The sequence below is a fragment of the Pseudopipra pipra genome, chromosome 1, assembly GCF_036250125.1.
Source record: "Pseudopipra pipra isolate bDixPip1 chromosome 1, bDixPip1.hap1, whole genome shotgun sequence".
Lineage (NCBI taxonomy): Eukaryota > Metazoa > Chordata > Aves > Passeriformes > Pipridae > Pseudopipra > Pseudopipra pipra.
This window is the reverse complement of record NC_087549.1, coordinates 93,504,595-93,523,579: the sequence shown is the minus strand read 5'-3', so window position 1 is coordinate 93,523,579 and position 18,985 is coordinate 93,504,595. Positions and strand designations below refer to the sequence as shown.

Sequence of the window (18,985 nt, the reverse complement as noted above, 5' to 3'; positions counted from 1 at the left end):
AAAGAAATGTAGGCTGGGGTTTCTGAAAGATGCTGCATGCTTCTACGAGTTCCCTAAACCTATCTTATCCTGGAGGCAAAAACCTGAAACCATTAAAAATATATGAAAACGAAAACAATGCCTGGAGGGCTTCCCAAACACCCATGCCTTCCATAGTGTCCTCATTGCATCTCCTCAACTAACAAAACCTGAATCTTCACCAGTTCTCCTGGGAACTTCCAAGTTCTTCTCTGCTTAGGCTCTGGCATGGTTACAATGCCCCAGATGCCAACAGGGCTTCTCCATGGGGGTCTGACCGGGTTCAGCACTTCTGTTTCTTCCCTCTGTTCTTCTAACAAAGAGCAAGTACCATAGCATTGTCTGTCTAAATTGTAAGAACAGAACAAACTTCAAAGAAAAGGAATTTTAGAGCTATAAATGGTCTCTCTACACAACTTTCCTACCTATTCCCTGTGAAAAGAGTTTAGGAGTTTCAAGCTCCTCAGACCTTTCAGTAAGGTTTTTACATGAGGGAATAGCTTCTTAGCAACTCCTTTGCCCTGATCTGAAGAACATTTAAAATTCTTTATAGTCCTTCTGCTTTCCAGTAAAAACAAAACAAGCTGTTTAACTTCATTGCAGTCCTGTATTGTCTCTTAATCACACTGAAATGTCTGTTGAAGGATGTATCATTGTTTTAACTTCCTGCTAGCTTTTTTCTTACACAGCCTGCCATTAAACAAAATTAATTGTATTTGTATTTCAACCACAATTTATAGGTTTTTAAAGAACCACGGCACAGACCTTGAGTTGCTCACAAAGAAGGTGAATGAGAGAAGGGTTATTCAATGTCTCTGAAAGAAAAAGAACTAGAGGAGCACCAATGGAAAAGGCAGGTAGGAGGTTCAGTGCCAAGAGAAAGGGATGCTTCTTTCTACAGTGTGTTGAGAGGGTTACCGCGATCTCCTTGCTGCAATATGTCAAAATTTACCTGGCTTGGAAAAATCCGGAAAAGTCCTGGAAAAGAGGTTACACAAAGACTAGCTTTGGTCCAGAAAGTCCTTGAACCATGAGTCACTGGAGCCTGGGAAAATACTGTTGAGAAATATTGCTGCACACTCACCTTGCTTTCACAGTTTTGTCTCTGTATTCACTAGTACTCACTCCTCCCATCACCCTGATCCTTCAGGGGCACTGCATTGCTATGTCAAGGCACAGAGCAAGTCCCAAGTTTACCTTGGATATTATACCCATGTAATATCAAGACCTCAAACTAGAGATATGTCTGGCATTAAATTGACAAGAATGGATACTACACTAGATCTTGGCTTAAAAGGCCAAGAATTTATGTGGAGACGAGATAGCAAGCCGGTTTTATCGAGAATGGCAGTTCCTATGGTCTCATTGTGGAGTTAGTCCTGTCTGTGTCTCTGTAGAGAAAATCAAGGACCTCAAAATACAAAGAAGCCACTGTTCTGTACTAATGCCACTACTGGTGCAAGATATCAATGAGTGGAAGAAATACATGCCTTCATTTTTGCCTCCACATTTTAAAGTATGTAAGATTGTATTTTAGGTTTTGATAATGTCTTTCTTCATTTGCTAAATTTTGTTTCCATCCTAACTACTAATCCATTTTGCTTCTTTTCCTCATTTTTCCTTAGTTCTACAACGTTTCAACACACCCTCCCATTTTCTCAATGAATCTCACTTGATTGCTATAAACACAGCTCTTCTGGAGCTCCTTCAGTCTTAGATTCTCTGAAAATAGGAATACATTTGGCCCTTTGTCAACCCCAAGATTTGTATTGTATTAATCTGATTTTTAACAAAGAAGCTTTTGCCACAGAAAAATTAGTGCCTCATCCAAAGTCTGTGATATTTGTGGAAAAGAAGATAAGCAGGTACCAGACTGCTTGTCCTGTGCTCTATCTATAACATATTGCTGCATCCTTCAGACTGGAACCCACAGAAAAATACTTCTGCTATTGTTGGTCTGAAGACAGTTTCCTTCATCCCCTTTCCTTACCAAATGATGGTAAATCCAGCAATTCTAGGTTCCTGAACAAAGTGACGAGGCTCACTTTTGTGGAAAGAGGATTTAAAACCACCTAAAACTGTGAGCAACTGCTCAGTGAAATATACACATCCTCCCACCACAGGTCAAAGCAATAAAATTCAGAAACTCTTTCATTTGTATATTCACAAATGTTCCTATATTCTAGACTGAAACAAATGGTCAGAAAAGGCAAGATGCAAGAGAGACTTGAGGTGTGTTCACCCCAATGATGTTGCCAGTTAGCTGAATGTGGCTGCCAGTTAGCAACCCACTTTGTGCAAATTATGTAATATATGCTCTGTGAAACATGTGACTCAAAAAATGTTTCAATAACACAAGTTCACTTCATCCTTTTTGTACCAGACAATACACATGGCACCAGCTTTGTACCAGATTTGCCTGTAAATATCGCTTCAACATTCCGTTTTTTGAGATTTTTCTCTATCAGACTGAATAGGAACCATCTGCAGATGGTAGTTACCTTTAGATAAATCCTGATAGGTACCAGATATCCGCAGTCAATGTGCCATTTTCATTAAATGAGCAAAGACAAACATCCCATTTAAAAGAAAACTAATAACTTTTGAGAAAAAGGGAAGGGCTTGATGAGATGATACCATACTATAAGCTTTTGTTGTGGGCAAACAGAATCCTATAGTTCAAAGTAATTATCTCATCAGGTTCCACCTCATTAGGATTGAAACTAGACATCATAATGAACAGTGGACTAATAATTCACCAATGAGAACTTGGTTTTAGTCCAGCTTGATATCTTTTCTGTAATATATTTGTTGGTTTCAGCTCATCACCCCCAACTTCACTGGACAAGATGACACACCTCTTCATTTTCTATTCATCATAAGCCTATGGGTGAATTAGTAAATTAGATTAAATTTCCTTTCCCAGTGCCAGAGGGGCACTGGGAAATTTGCATGAGCTCCCTTCCCAGGACAAGGCACGTGGAGAAAAGGGAGAAGCAGGAATTGTCAGAGCAAGTTCAGTTTTGCCCCCTGGACCTTCTGCATTTTTGTGGAGGAGGGCAGAATGTATCAACACACCCTCTCTTCCACTCCAAAAAGATAGTGCTATGCCGATAAAGTGGAAGATCACTTCATAAATCAGAGGTGGATACAAAATATTTTGGGACATTAAGAACTATCTGCAGCAGGGCAACTCTGTGGTAGATAGGAAACGGCAGAGTACAGATTATGGAGTTATTAGTCATGCTATCACTAAGAGGATTAAATTTTGATACTTTCTTTTCCTTAATATTCTTCTCCCCACTGTGATTTTTTTTTTTACCCCTGCACCTGCCCTCTAAATACTAGATAACCTGAACATGAAAGAGAAGAACCTTTTTGACAGTAAAGCTGAAATCCTCCTGTTTCGTCATGCATTCAAATGGGAACCAGACCAACTGAATCCTGACCTACTTATCAGACTGAAACTCCTGCTGGGAAGTATCAATAAAAAGGCCCACTGGGAGGTCATTCAGACTGGTCACGGTTATTATGGGAATTGTGAAAGAGAGGGTAGCTATACTAATAAAAATTCATTTTTATGTAGTCTTATTTCTTAAGTATGTACCTATCCAAAGCATGATAACTTTCCACTGCAGTTTTCCTTTAAAATAAGCTTCCAGGTCAAGTTCCAGTGACAATAAATAAGTCTGCCTCATTAATCAGACTACAGCACTTAATGGACCACTTAACAGAAATTGTTTCTCTGAGGGTGGCCAAGGGTCTTCACTGGCATAAACACAAAATGGCTGAAAGCTTGAACAGCATCCCATCATGTTTAGCACACTCCTTAGAGCACGTAAAGTGATTTCAGACTTTTTAAAAAATTATTTTTAGCCCACAGAAGGTAAAATAAAATAATCTCACTGGAATTTTCACTAATAACTTTTTGAAGCAAAAGATAAAAGCCTTGCAGCTTCAATCCAGCACAGATGCAGTGAGTAGCAAAGCAGGCGGCTCCACACTTGCTCCTCAGCATGCATGTTTCTACCCAGCCTTTTCCCACAGTAGGCACAGGGAAGGAGTTTTCAACAGCCCTGCAAACGGCTGAGCGCCTGGCCTGTTTCTGCCTTTATAAAATGAGCCCCAACCGAGAAGTCTCTGTCCTGCATTACATTTTTGGCAATTTCTTCAGGGTGAGGCAAGTTGTTTCTCTCTGCAGGCCTCTAATCCCTCCCTGTGCTGACTTAATATCAAGTATAAACACTTCACCACAGAGGCCCATGAGAGTTGCATGTGAAGGTCATGCTACCTTCTGCCATCCTTTCCCAATTTTCCTGTCAGTCTATATACCCTTTTAAATATGAGGTCATCTCTATGGTGGTGCCAACTATTATGACAAATGAAAAGCATTTTAAATGTGTGTCCGCACACACACCTGTGTATTTTATATATATACATGTATGTACGCATTCTGAAAACAAAACATAAATTAAAATTACAGTCTTAATTTTAACAAAGAGCCAGATTGAGTTGAGCACAATGAGGGATCAAAAGAAAAAAAAGAAAGGAATAAATCTCTCTCCACTTTTGAAATTTAGCCCAAGGGCATCAATCACTGAGTTAAATTCTCTGGTCTGTGTGATGTAGAAGGTCAAACTATATGGCTGTAATGGTCCCTCTTGGCCTTAAATACCTACAAAAAAATATGGTACAGCTTTGCCTTTGCAGCAGATAGTAGGACATTTGCTTTATCCCCCCGTGTTAGGAGCCTGTGCCTGAAATCTGCCAGGGCAACATATATTTTTATTAGTAATTTCAGATTAAAAATATTAAGCACAGCAGTCAAGAAATTCATAGAATCATTCAATAGTGTTTTTAAATACCTTGTCTATGATCTCATCGTTGCTACTAAAGCTTATGCTGTTTCCATGGCATTTAAGATTTACTAGTGACCCACCTTCTAAACTGTTTAAATTCTTATTAATATAAATTGAAATATATTTGTGATTTACATAGTTTTCTCTCATTTATGTTAACTAGAGCTTATTTAGAAGAAGCATTCTTCAGTTTATTAGATGAGGGTACTGTACGTCTTCCACAGCAGGAAGCCCCTTCTTTGTACAACATAGGTAATATCCTACACATCCCAACTTCTCTGTGTCTCATGATAAGCCTCTTGCATCCACAAAATAGACTTAGCTGAAAATGTCCCAATAGCATCTAATTATATTTATTTTACCTTATCATTAAAATGGTTACTTTATGTTCTATTTATAGGGCAGTGGGATCTAGAAACAATTAAGATTTTGACAGCAAATCCAAATCCAGTGTGTTTTCTTCCAACAGGGCTCTGGTAGCATGAAACAGCTCTGCTGGCTTGTGATTTGGTAACGTAATTTCTTGATTTTGAGTGATTTAAAATACACATTACATAAATATTTATCAGCATTTTATAATTTTGCACCTAATTTTAAACATCCGCCTCCACTGCACTCTGCCCCAGAGGCATAAGATACCACATAAAGGTAGAACTAGTCAAATAGCAAGAGAAAATACCACAAGACCATACATAAACCACAAATATAAAAGAATTTTTGTGCTTGGTGGAAAGAGGGAGAAGTGTAAGTGATAAGACATGTACAGGGTCCAATATTTAGCTGAAAATATTTCTGCCTTTCCTTTGGATTTTTAGAACAAGGAAACAATATCCAAAGAGGTGGGCATGGGCTTTGTCATTTGAAAAACACAGTTTAAATGCTATCACTCTTTCCATTAATATGTTGCAACACAAGGTAATGGAAGACATTCCAGTATCATAGTTTCAGCTTGAGAGAGATGCTCAGGTGTATTTTTTTCCTGGATCTTGGAAGGCAACATATGAGTGGCTATCAACATATTCACTTTCAGGGAGAGGACCACTTTGAGTATCTAATGACACCTTTTCATGATCTTAACTTTTTGGTTGTAAGTATAATGTCTACTCACTGTTCTTTGTGAAATAAAGCTTATGAGCAGGGAAGATCTTGAAGGGATTTAACACTTCATCTAGCAATATTATCAACTCCTTGCATTCAAATATCATGAATCAGCCTCTCTAAAATCATAAGATTTTTTAAATGTAAAAGGTAATTATGCTGTATTTTAGTTTTTTGGTTTGGGTTTTGGGGTTTTTTTCCCCTTTTTTTTTGGCTAATTCACTTTAAAAGAAAGGAAAAGAACTCTTATGTAGACACTTCAGCAGTGTTTCCAACTATTTCTTGGCAACCACAAGGCAAAGAAATGTGCTTCAAGAAAATGCAAGCTAAGATCATCATAAATTTAGGTGATACGTACTGGGACTTGGTGAAGAAGATTCTGAAGTAATCCAAGCTTACAAGGAAATATGATGCAATTATAGAAGGGAACAACAGCAAAACTCAGCTCCTCTAACACTTCTCTAAATCCTTGCTGTCTATCAAAGACTCCAATTTCTTCTTCTCTTATCCTAGCTAAGCAAATTCCCAAGCTTATCCCACAGGTTATGGCACTTCTGTCCTCATACAAACACCCACAGTACTGAGAGTCAAGCAAATGGAGATGTCTCTGATACGGTGTTCAGAAAGCACACTTAACTTGTTAAAACAAATTCTGTAAAAATTCATGGGTATAAGGAATAAAACTGCAAGTGCCCAAATCCTAAGCCCAACAGAACTGCAATGGCAATGCCAGCCCAAGATCCCCTGACCACCATGAAGTACCACAGCTTTTTTATTGAGCAAAATGATGGCAATTGCAAATGCAGGTATGCTACACCAGCCATGCAGACTGAAAAGAGCAAAGAAAAAGCCTGCCAGTCTTGCAGCTGATGGGCCCAATAGCCACAGGTAAGGACAATACAGTACATTAAAAATGACAACTTGGCACCAATGACTAATCAATGACATCTCTAAACTGCTTATTGAGGTTGCCATAGCAGCCTTCCCAAATGGAAAGTGCAGCTTCTCAGTGTACAGAGAGTATCTCCTTTAAAAAAAAAAAATAAATAAAGAAGACTTTCTGAATTTTCTAAAGAGCCCTTTCTGAAATACTTATTTTTTTTTACTTCTATTTATTTTAACCAAGTTTCACTAGTTGAAAAGACAGATAAAAAGAATAATTAACTCCTAACAGATAGGAAGAATTGCAGTCTACAGTTATGTTTTCTTTTCATTTTGTTGGTTGGTAGGTGACTTTAACTGTGAGCCTGATTGAATTAGAGGTCAATGAACAAGCTGTTCTGAGGCTGATACTGGTTTTTTTCTTGATTTAGAAAAGTAAGCAGTGGTAGGCAGGACTTCTGCCTCACAAATTTGTTCCACAGTCCACCAACAGTAATTGGCTGTTGGTGCAGAATTTTTCCACATCTCTGGCATTGCTATGCCTTCTAAAAGGACTACTCACTGGTCCTCCTGGACACAAGGAGGCAGGTTGTGCAAGTTCATTTTGAAGACTGTAGTATCAACAGTCTGTTAAGAATAATCTTTTATTTCTCTCTGAATTATTATCTGAGGAAACAGGGGAGGAAGTAAGGCTACCTCAGTTAATGAAAGGATCTGGATGACACCATGCTGAGACTCAGAGGAATGGTCTAATCTACTCTCTTGAGAAGAATAAAACATTGAGTCATCTTTGTTACAACATGAAGTCATATCTTTCAGATGTAAGAAGAACAGGGAATCTCCAGTGAAGCAAATATGCCTTAACTAGTCTACCATAGGTAGACTTCTCCTGAGAAGCATATGACCAGGAGTACAGCCATAACCACTTCCTCAGTGTCATACCACCAAAGCAAATAGCTGAAAAATAGTGTTCTGTAGGAAAGCATGGCATTACTTTCATGAGGCCTCCATTTCACAAAGGAGCTGAATGAAAAGCGGGGATGACAATCATAAAGGCCATCAGAGCATGGGGAAGTCATACTCACAATGTCATTTAGAAAGTTTTACTGACTACAGTGAAAAAATCCAAAAAAAAAAAAAAAAGAAAGTAAATCATCATGTAAAAAGGAGGCAGCTTTTCTTAGCCATTATTTTCAGAAATCTGAAATTGAACCACAAACCAATGTTCCAGGCCAGCTAACAGACTGGAGGGATAGACTGGGAAAGCAGGAAATACTTAACCTCGTTTCACAGTCAGGAAAAACCTCAACTTTCACTATCAAGACAAGAAACATACATCAAATCTACTGCCAGAGATGAGGAGAAATTGGAAGAACAAATCTTAAATACTCCAAACCACAATAATGATAAATCAAAAGTAAAATATATTTATTTTTAATGGTATTTTCTTGTGATTATCTTAAGAAAGATACCATCATATCCAAGAAGGTTATTTTTGAACACAGAGCAATGGCCAAAACGTTAGTTTTAAAAAAAAAAAGAAAAAGGAATGAAGGTAAATTTTTCATTAGATACCATGTTATGTTTCTTGTATATTAAAGACTGCATCTGTTTCCCAAATAAAAATGGGCATTTGGTCTACGCACCAGCCAAATCCCTGGTTTTTAAAGTGCAAAAGAAACTTCGGTGAGGGCCAAATGGATTCCTGCTGGCATCTACCTGAACACTGTTCAAAAGCCTCCATTGCTGAATCCTTGTGTCCTCAGCATAGTGATGCCCCACATGTGAGCAACACGTGTACGTGAGACTTGCCAAGGGTAGGCTCTACAGTCACTTTAACATGGTAGTCCATGAAGTGTTCCTGTTGGACATTATTTCATGATATCCATCTATTTGCTAATTTGATTTGGCCTTGCTTCCGGAATGTAAACGAAGTGCTTTGGCTGTATAAAGCCCAGGTTTTTTGCCAGATCTGCTCCTGTTCCCCACACCCTTTTTCTCACTGTTTTTTGATATTTATAACTGCAACATTCAGAGTTGCATAAGTGTAAAGCAGGGTGTCTTTCTGTTTTCATGCATCTGCCCACGTGAAATTACCTCATTACTAATTACCTCATTATTAAAGTAAAAATGCGGTTAACACAGATTGCTTTTGCAGCCTTATTACTTCAGAATGCCTTAAGACAGTGTAGAAGGATATGTGTCATTAAAATGTGTTTTCCAGAAAAGAAAACTGATTTCCTTGCATATTGCTTGCATGAGCTTTATCCCTCCCCCCTTTAACAAAACTTAATATGGGATGAGCATTTTGTCACTTACTATTTTAACTTACATTGCAATATTGCATGGTTCTGACCTTGAGAATAGAAAGCAATTTTTGTCAGCTTAAAAAAAATTTCATCCATTTTGTTCTTAGAGGCATTTTAAGATAGTAAGCCCCTAACCTTTTGCTATCACATTTCTGTCCAGTATGGCTGCAAAGAACATACAGGCTCTGATTTCCAACTTGTTTATACATGTTTAAGAGAGAAGAAAACGGAGAAGGCAGAAGTAAAAAAAATGATTTTCCACAGTCACAAAAGCCGGTCAGAGAAGCACAGCTGGGTGTCGGATCAGGATCTCTTGGCAGCCAGCCACAAGAGATGCACAACAGAGAAAAAACATTTCCTGTAAGGAAGCATTTGATTTTCAAAGCTGCATGAAATGTTCACAAGAAAACCATGTAAATGCTCACTGGATCGGAGGGTGGGGAGGGGAGGATTTCATTAGTAACTGGAAGCCCTCTCTTGTTTCACCAGAAGATTTGCTTGTCACAAGCATTGCCAGCTAGCCTGAGGTGATTTTCATGTTTTGTATCAAAACCAAGCAAACATGAAGTCTCTAGCAGTTTCAATGTGAATTTGCTTTGAAGTTCATTTCAGTGAGACACTAGTAAAATTCCATGGATAAGGAAGGATTTTTAGTTCCTAAAGAAAGACAACAACATTTTCCTGAGTGTCTGCAAAAGGAAAGGACAACTTTCTCTGAAGTGCTAGTGAGTATAGTGGTGCTGTAAATACATACTTAAACTGCAAGCAGCTGCAAGGACTGAAGACATTACAGCTGCTCCTCCTCTCCCACACTACGGCTGTTTTCCACCAACCCACTATCAGAATTTACTGCCCCAAAGGCACCTCAGTGGGTCCACACATGCCCCCCCAAGCCTGCAACAGTGCACACCGAGCCCTGCCAGTTTAAGCCAATAAAGCAGTTTGAGATAAGCTGATGAATCTGTGCTGCAATAGATGAAGGTGTGCTTACATCATCTTTTTCATCAGCATGGCAGTGGGGCCAGCTGCCAAGTCCTTAAATGCACTAGTTGTATTTGGAAGTGCTGCAGAGCTCACGGATATCTCCCCCAGTACACAGCCCAGCTAGTGGTATCCTTTGGGTGATGTCACTAAAACTTACATCCTCAGGTTTGGGCATGAGCTATGTCATGTAGGAGCAGAAAGAGATGTGATCTCTTCTGAGTGTGGATGAGCCAACTGTGGGTATAAAGATACCAGCAACTCTGCTTTTCTCTTGGGTTGCTTATTTCACCAGAGGGAAGGTGACAACTTTACTGCGCTACTACACTTATAGTGCTTTGCTTTTACAGGTGCACTCCTTCGGCTTAAGTATTTATTACTGAAGTGTTGTAGGAGCCCATTTCACAGACCATGTTCCCCTTGTGCTATGTGCTGTACCTGGGCAGGACAGCGTGACAGTCCCAATCCAAAGAATTTATGGCCTGTGCATAAAATATTGGGTCAGAATGGCCAGGGAAGGGAGTAAAATAAGAAAATGTCAGCCAGCCATAAAGCCTTTTAAGAAGCAATGTGGAAAGGAAGAGTCCTATGAATGGATGATAGGATCCAAAAGAAGCTGCTTTGCAGAGCTTCACAGGATGGTCCTTCTGAGCCTGAAAAATGTTTATAAATGAAATGAGTGCTCAGAGAAGACCAGGACTGTGTATTATCAGAGGTGGAAGGTAACTCTTCAATACTGAGGAGGTGATTATAGGTGGGGAGAAGACAGGTCACGATAAGCCTTGAAGTGAAAACAAGTAGCTTAAGTTTCTGGAGCAAGGCAATGGGAAAGCACACAGAACAGACAACATGGTTAAACTTAAGCGTTGGGAAAGTTATCTTTGCAGGAGCACTGGGGATTGGTATGGTACATCTGTCAGATTTATGATGGGATGAGTACAGTGATTGATCCATAAGATAACAAGAGCTGAAGTTGTAACAGCAAAGTTGTAGTTGTCTGGGTAGAGAGAGAAGGATGTGTTGCATAGATGGCATGCAGAATGAACTTATGAGACTGGGTTATAAATGGAAGGGATAGAAGGGATGTCAAAAACAGTGAGGCTAAAAGAGGAGGCAGTAATTCAGATTCACATCTTTCCTAGTGAGAAAGGTGTATGGTACTCTTTGTGTAAAAAGGATAACATGCCTTGGTCGTGCAGCCATTGCTGTGGCTTGCCACTGGAACAGAAGAGCCAGTGCCAAAGGAGTTCCATGGCTCTGAGGCTGAACAGCATCGTCTGGCCCCAGTGCCCACAGGGAAGAAAGAAGGATAAAGGTGGAGAATATAATGAAATGTAAGCACAGAGACAGTGGCACAGGGAGGGACCACAAAGGAAAGTGGGTCAATGACCCTGTTATGGATCGTATAAATACACAGTTGCAGAGAAGAGGTGTGGAGGATAAGCAAAGGAAGGGAGGAAGATGACACATCTGCTCACTTGCTTTTGTGAGAAATTTGCAGAATCAAACAAAGGATCTGGTCAAAGGGGCCAGTGTCTAAAAGACCATCAGTAACAACAAAAATCTTTTACCTGTATAAAGTGATTGTAGTCCCACACCTGTGAAGTGCTCCTAATGTAAACTTACCTCAATCTTGCTGTTTAAAACAGTTATCCATCCCAGCACACCTCTTCTGCTGCAGAAATACCAGTACACAGCACAGTGTAGTGTAGGATGAATGCTTCAATAAAGGCAAAACTGCATCTCTTATCAACTCAGTACTAACCCTTCCCTTGGCAGCCTTCCTTACATACAACCAACACACACCATAGTAAAAACAGAACGCTCCTCAAAGTGTTTTCCACTTTCTGTGGGTCAGTGGTACAGGAGTGTCAGTCAGAAGCGGTACCATCACTGTCTTGTTCACATCAGACTTCCAATATTGCTCTACCACAGGTTGTCCCCACTTACCTCAATCGTGCCTATGCCCTTGCCTTCCCGCACCTCCACTCCCACAGCAGCGTGGCCAGGGCATGCACTGGGAGAAGGAACCCTGCAGGCCCTGCCACGTCTCGCTGCCTTCACAGACATCCTTGGTTCTGGATGTGTTTTCTCCAGCTCCACTGTACATGTTCCAGTCATGTGGCCCTATGCCTGGGGACCTAGCCTGTAGGCCTGTGCAGGCACTATATACCTCAGGAGTTCATTAGAGCTGTGATTAATCAGGACACGAAGCACATGGTAGTCACTCACATAATATTAAGCTGAATTCCAGGGATTCGGTTCTCTGCTTTAAGAAACAGGGATTCCAGCAATTTCTCCTTCTCTGCTCCACTGCTGTTCCTGTTTTACAAAGTTCCCCGCCCCATGCTTACTTCAGCATGATCCCAGCTAGAGAAAACAGAAAAGGGAAAACAGCTTCAATGACTAAGTAGTTTGGATGCAAAATAAGATTGTTGCATAAGATTTTATTTACCTCTTGGCTAAAAAAAAAAAATGGGGAAAAAAGGCCTGAAAACAGAAAGCTTTCACCTCTTAGAAGAGTTCTCTTGTTAAATCTGAATCCCCACTACTCTTAGGTAGAGCACAGGTTTACCTGAGTTATCTGTACCTTGGCTTATGATTCTCTAGCAGCCAGAACCCCATTCTCCCAAGTTCTGCTACCTCCCACAGCAAAATGGCACCAGATGACACCTGGTTATGCCCAAACTCCAACTTCTGCCATGAGGATGAGGAATAAGACTACAGTGCCAAAGGCGTTGTGCCTATGTAGGACAAGACATCTTTTTTTTTGATTGCCTTGTATTTTTGCTGGGGTGTGAAACAGAACTCTGTCCTTGCCTTTTCTGCTTCCTGCTGTTAGGAGACTGCTTAATAATTCAGTTATCTCTCCCCAAAGGAAGCTCCACTGGCCTGCTGCTTGCTCAAGCCAGTTACTGCTGCTCAGCAATGAAGTCTGAAGTGTCACAGACTTCCAGGGGCCCCTTTGGCACCAACTCTTTTGTATTCCAGTGGCCAGCAGCAGCTCCTTAACTCTTTGACAGTCAAAGCTCATTATCATTTTTGTATAATTAAACAGTGCTGCTCATTCCCCTCAGTAGATTATCACAGCAAATTGATGGCTATTTGAAGGAACTACCACAATAGGAGACAAAACACTGGCAACAGATAAAACAAAAGGATGCACACAAAGCTCTTTAATTAAACTCTGTGAAGAGATATGAATTCTAGCAGAGATTTTAGTTACCCTGCTGAGTCTCCTTCTGATTAGCTACAATGCATCTGCTGGCTTTCTTAGTATCCATCTGTACTGCTAAAGAGAAATTTATTCTGGCTACAGAAGATGACCTCGAAGATGTCAGTTGTGGATAGTCTAATAGCTTACTTACGTTGACAAAGTGGTTCTGAGTTCTTCGTGATGTGTTGAAGCGAAGAACCTTCCTCTTTACATATAATGATGTGCTTAATATGCGCACGCACACACATGTATGTAACCACAGACAAATAACAATGAGAGGGTAGCATGAAAGCCAAAAAAGGCTGGAAAATTGTGAGGGAAAGGATTTTTTTCTCCAGGTTGCTAAAACTTCTTATCATCACAATTACTTTTTCTTTTGGCATACGTTATCTGTTTCCTCCCCTCCTTCCCTCCAGCATCCAGGTGCAGAAACTACAGTGAAGGCTAATGGATGGGACAAGGAAAAAAAGTCATAGGATACATACTGTAAGGCATATTAATCATAAGTTAGGCTGTCACTTTGAAGTTTGTTTTTCTTTCAAACAATTAAGGAAAAAAAAGAGGAAAAAAAAGAGAGAAAGAATAAGAATTGAAAACAGATCTGTCATGGAGCATTTGTAAGAGGCAGTGCCACAAAACCCTTTGGGGCTTTCCATTCAGGTCATAAGAGATCTGCTTAAAATCGCATTGGTCCTTAATCCACAGGTAATTGACAGCACAGCTCTCAATGACTCAGTGTGGTATACTGCTGCAGTGCTCATTACTACTGCAGACCTTTAATCAGAATATTTTTAGTCACATGAACCTATTGGGACAATAGACACTATTTAGTCACAAGCCTATTGAGACAAAAGACAACTTGCACATTTATCATAATTAATTACCTGCTGACATATTAAAAGTCGTTACCATCTAGCATCCAATTCAGAGGAATGTATTTGATGGAACGAGGCCAGACCATATGATGTACATGTACAGCCTCAAAACACTCATGAGAAACAGTTGTTCCCTGTGCTAAACATGGTGCAGGCTTTTTTCCCTTTACAGTCCCAGGAACTTGGGTGGATGAAAGACATCTTCCTCATCCCTTATGGAGCTCTGAAAATATCCCAATTCTGCCTAATTTATACAGCTCAGTCCTCAGAGTCCTCATCAGTTGCCAGTATCCTACTGTGAAGGCTCCATTAAATCTTTTATTTATTTGTCCATAGAGGCCACTGAAGAATGTCACAAGGTATTTCCTTTTCCAAAGTAGATTCAACTAAACATGAATTAGGCCCTAGTATTATTCTGGATAAGGGTATATTATTGCCAGACTACCAACAGTCTGCAGGGAGTAAATATTCCCATGCTTGATTTCTGACCACCTTATGTGCAAGTAGGTGCAGATTTGTTACAGTCATGACTTGGCAGTATTTTACATTCATGCTTTGCAATGTCACATGCAAATGAACACAAAGTTCAAAACAATGGGGAAAAAAGTATCACACTGATTCTCTCTGCATATGCCTCAGCCTCTTCTGTCCCACTGAGCAAGCTGAAGTCTAAGGCCAGATTTTTTTTAAAATTATAAGTGAATAGTAATTAAAAGTGGAATGTTCCAGCACAGTTCTGTCAAAGATTTCATTTTAGCATTAAACAGTAGGTTTACTGGTAACTCAGACAACTGTCCACCTACAAAAAACTCTCTTTAGCTTAATCATCCCCAGGGATTTCTGTCCTGAACTATGTTCAGAAACAGCTGAACAAGAGGCTCTGGCCAGTTTCAAGTACCACCAGAAAGGACCAATATTTTCCCACTATGAAAACACAACTCAAGAGGATCTCTATTTTTTTTTACTAATCACATGCAATTCTTATTACAAAACTAAAGTTGGTTTTCCATTTGACTCAGTCTGGGTAGAAAATACATTCCTCAGCTGTAATGTTGGTAATGCTCTGCTGACTCAAACCCTAGCAATTCAGTTCAGGTATTCTGCACAGAAAACAACTCCACCTCACCCCCAAATGCCCCAAGTGCTTTCAAGGTATGCTTTTAGAGCTTGTCTCCCTTATAGTTTCTGTCTCCAGCTTCTTATCCTCGAAGTTACTTAATTCCCGGCACCTCCTGCTTCCCTAGGTATAGAAGTCCAATGTCTTAAGAAGGGATTTCAGCACTATTACTGTAAATATCTGGAAGCCAGTGTGATGACTGGTTACTTGTATTTATTTAAGTGTTCCTGTGTAGCATCCAAAGTCTGTTGACACTGAAGAGCATTGCATTCTGCAAAATGCTTTAAAAGTAATCAGAAAGTAAATTTCTGTTTCTGACAGCTAATTCTTTTAAACTTGGAAAGTCATAAGCTAAGGGGTATATTTCCAGGTCACAGCAACCTTTTACAGCAGCATGAACTACAAGCATAATTTTCTCACATCAAGCAGTTTGAGGAAAACGAATCTGCTTCTCTATCTATTTCCAGTGTTATGAAACCATGATATAGAAATACCCAATGGATGTACATAGCCCAAAAACATACTTGCAATCTGGAACAGCTGAAGTAGTTGATAAAAGCATTTGATGACTTATGCATAATGTAAGTAATACAGTTCCCGTTATAAATTTAAAAACCAAGTTATGTTGCTGAAACAGATAATGATGCAGATGATGGACATGACCAGTGGCCTGGCCCTTCCTCCTGGACAAGTCTCTTACTGCTGTTGATTATTATGAAAGCCCTGAGCTGTGAAGGACAGGAATTGTCCCTGGGACCTCAGATTCTGTGGGATGCTGTTAACAAGCTAAATACATTAGGTTTTGCAAACTCTGAAAAGCGGGACTGTGATATTTTGACCCAAGAGGATTTTCCAGAAGGAGGTTTCAGTGTTGTGCTGCAACAGGGCCTGAAAAAAGGGTCCACCCCGTTGTCCTGTTAGGTTACATATCTTTCCAAGAGTTAAAAGAAAGGGAAAAAGAGTTCAGAAATTATATGATAGTTAGTTCCTTCCAGCTACAGCACGTCAGGCCTGAGTACTTTAGCTAGGTGAAAGACTGTCTGAAGAAAAGCACTTTTGGGAGGCTTGTTCAGTAAATTGTTTTTTCATGTATTTCTGAAGAGGAGTTCCTGGTACTTTGCAAAAGTTGGCATGGAAGTCCCCAGGTGCACTGATACATTCAGTATGTACAGCTACAAGAGCTATGGAAAGCTTTTTTTCTATCGAAATTTAAGTACCTGAGGCAACAACTGCTTTCCAGTCTGGAAACTAAGCAGACACTTTTGTCTGTTTACTCCTAAGGGAAAGTAATGTGATCATCATAAGGCTGTGAGTTACATCAATTTTAAAAGATATTGCTTTGAATTAACAGAAAAGTGACTAGGAAAATTCTTCCTCCTGCAAATCTAGTCCTCAGCTGATTATTTATGTGTTGATATTCATTCTTTCCAAGTAAACAAAGCAATAAGCTCTTCTTACAAGCCAAGTGAATCAACATTAGTGGAATGAAAATCATTCTCTTACATTAACTATTTTTCCCCTTCCTCCAAGCCCTTAAAAAAAGGCCAGAAAACACACCTCAGAAAAAAAAATCTGTCTGTAGTGACTTTATAAATTAAAACAAAAAGAGTGATAAAATAATAGGAAGAGGAGGATTTAATCTTTCATTTAAAACATGCATTAGAAAGAATTTTATACTCTAATGGATATTTGCAGAGAAAAATGAAAATATGCCCTGTCTAGTGGACAAAACAATATGAGATCAGCAGATGTATCCAAAAATTTGAGTTTTCAAAAAACTAACTTTGCATACAGTTCTGGTGCTGCCTCTGTACCCCAGGAATGTAGTCAGTGTAGGAATCCTTGAGTCATATAAATCCAATTCCAAATAAGAGGGAAGCAGGCCCTTAAATCACTTTGCTCCATTGGAATTAAATGAGCCCAGTCAGTTCTGCCATCAAGATTGTCTCATTCTGACAACTATCTCCAGCTGCAACTGCTGTCTATGGAGCCTCATGCTAAGTGCAGACATTGACAAGTCACTAAAACTCATCCAACTGCATTTTAAGTAGACAGTAAACAAGTATCACAACAAAGAAGTCTGTTTGTGAGCGATTTTTCATTGTCTGCAATATAAAAGTCAATAATGGTCCCAAATATTGGTAAAATGCCATTTCTAGTAGACACTGAAGGGGAAATTCACACTAGAGAAGACACAGGACAACAGAGAGAAGTTTCCCCTCCTAAGGCAGGGTGAGGTGAGGAGTATCCTCCCAAAATCTTACAAGATCATATGGCATCTTAAGATGCCAAACTTTTTAGCATGGTTCTGTTCCAATTCTATGACAGCTAATTATGAAGGACACTACATAGTGGAAACCATCTGTGTAATTCAAGAACAGCACAAAGCTTTTTATTTCCTGTACATGGTCAGAGCAACAGGCAGTGATATTAAATACGTCAGGAAGATTTTTTTATTTGGAACATAAGTAACTAAGAAGTCTGCCAAAACTCCATGATCACTGATCTTCTGTGAAGAACTGTTTCAGACTAATGCAGAACAATTCCAACAACAGCCAAAGCAAAGATCACCAGCTCACCAGCACTGTTGTGCCTTTTTGTAGTATCTGATCAGCCTGCTGGCTGCTATATAAGCCCCAATGTCTGTGGCAACTCCTGTTTTTAGAACGGAAATAAAAATCGTCTTCTTTATAGCACTAAAATTAAAAATCTACATGTTACTCCACAGCTTACCTTCAGCCTTACCCTAGGCCCACTCTCCTCAACAGTTGTACAGTCCTCTGGAAAGCCTTCACAGCCCAGCTTCACCCAGTCCCACCCCAGGCTCAGACATCTGCAGTCTCCCAGCTTGCTGTTTCCACACCCACCAGGTCACCCACAACACACGTGGATCACGTAAGGCATAAGTACATAACTGCATTTCTGCAAACGACAGAAAGCCAATGGCAGCCTTAGGTTTTTAGGCTGGCCGTGGAGGGAAAAATGATACTTTATGTGGCACAAAGCCTACTGGTAGAAAGTCAGCTGCTTGACATATTTTCATCTAGCAGAATGAGTAAGTTTACACAAGCTCAGTGCTTTGTGTTTTTACTGTACCACCAAAACACGGTTAAAGAGTACACAAGCCCTACCATTACTGACTCCTTATCTTTAAAATCTTCTATGTGTATTTCATCCAAGTTCTTTAAGTAACTACTCAGTGTGTGCAGTCCTGACCTCCCAGGACTGGTGATATTTGCACACCCCAGAAACAATGGAGCCATTTGTCTTGCAAGCAGGCCTGGGCAGGGGAGACAGCTCTCTCCCTCACAGGCCCCAACCAGGACATTTGTTACAAGAAACTGAAATGACTGAATTTCAGAGCCTTTAGAACAAGACACAGTACTGCTTCTTAAACCTAATTTTCCTCCTTCTAAACTCAAGCAAGCCTTCTCAAACCACTGGCTAAAGAATGAACAGGAGAAAGAAAAAAATAGATCAGAATACATATACAAACAGCGTATATACACTTAAGTGACTGCAATTCAGGGGAAAGACTTGCAAACAAATATAGTTGTAGAAATAGCAGGATGCCCATAATACTCCACTAAGAATACTGATCATAAAGTGCTCTTTTTTTCCCCTGCTGT

The 18,985-nt window shown here is 39.8% G+C and overlaps 1 non-coding gene across 1 annotated transcript; it reads right to left on the bottom strand.

The window, feature by feature from the left end:
* Positions 1–1,165: 1,165 nt before the first annotated feature.
* Positions 1,166–1,328, bottom strand: LOC135406032 (U2 spliceosomal RNA). The gene has a single exon (XR_010426119.1). It is a non-coding gene; the product is annotated as a U2 spliceosomal RNA (small nuclear RNA).
* Positions 1,329–18,985: the final 17,657 nt, after the last annotated feature.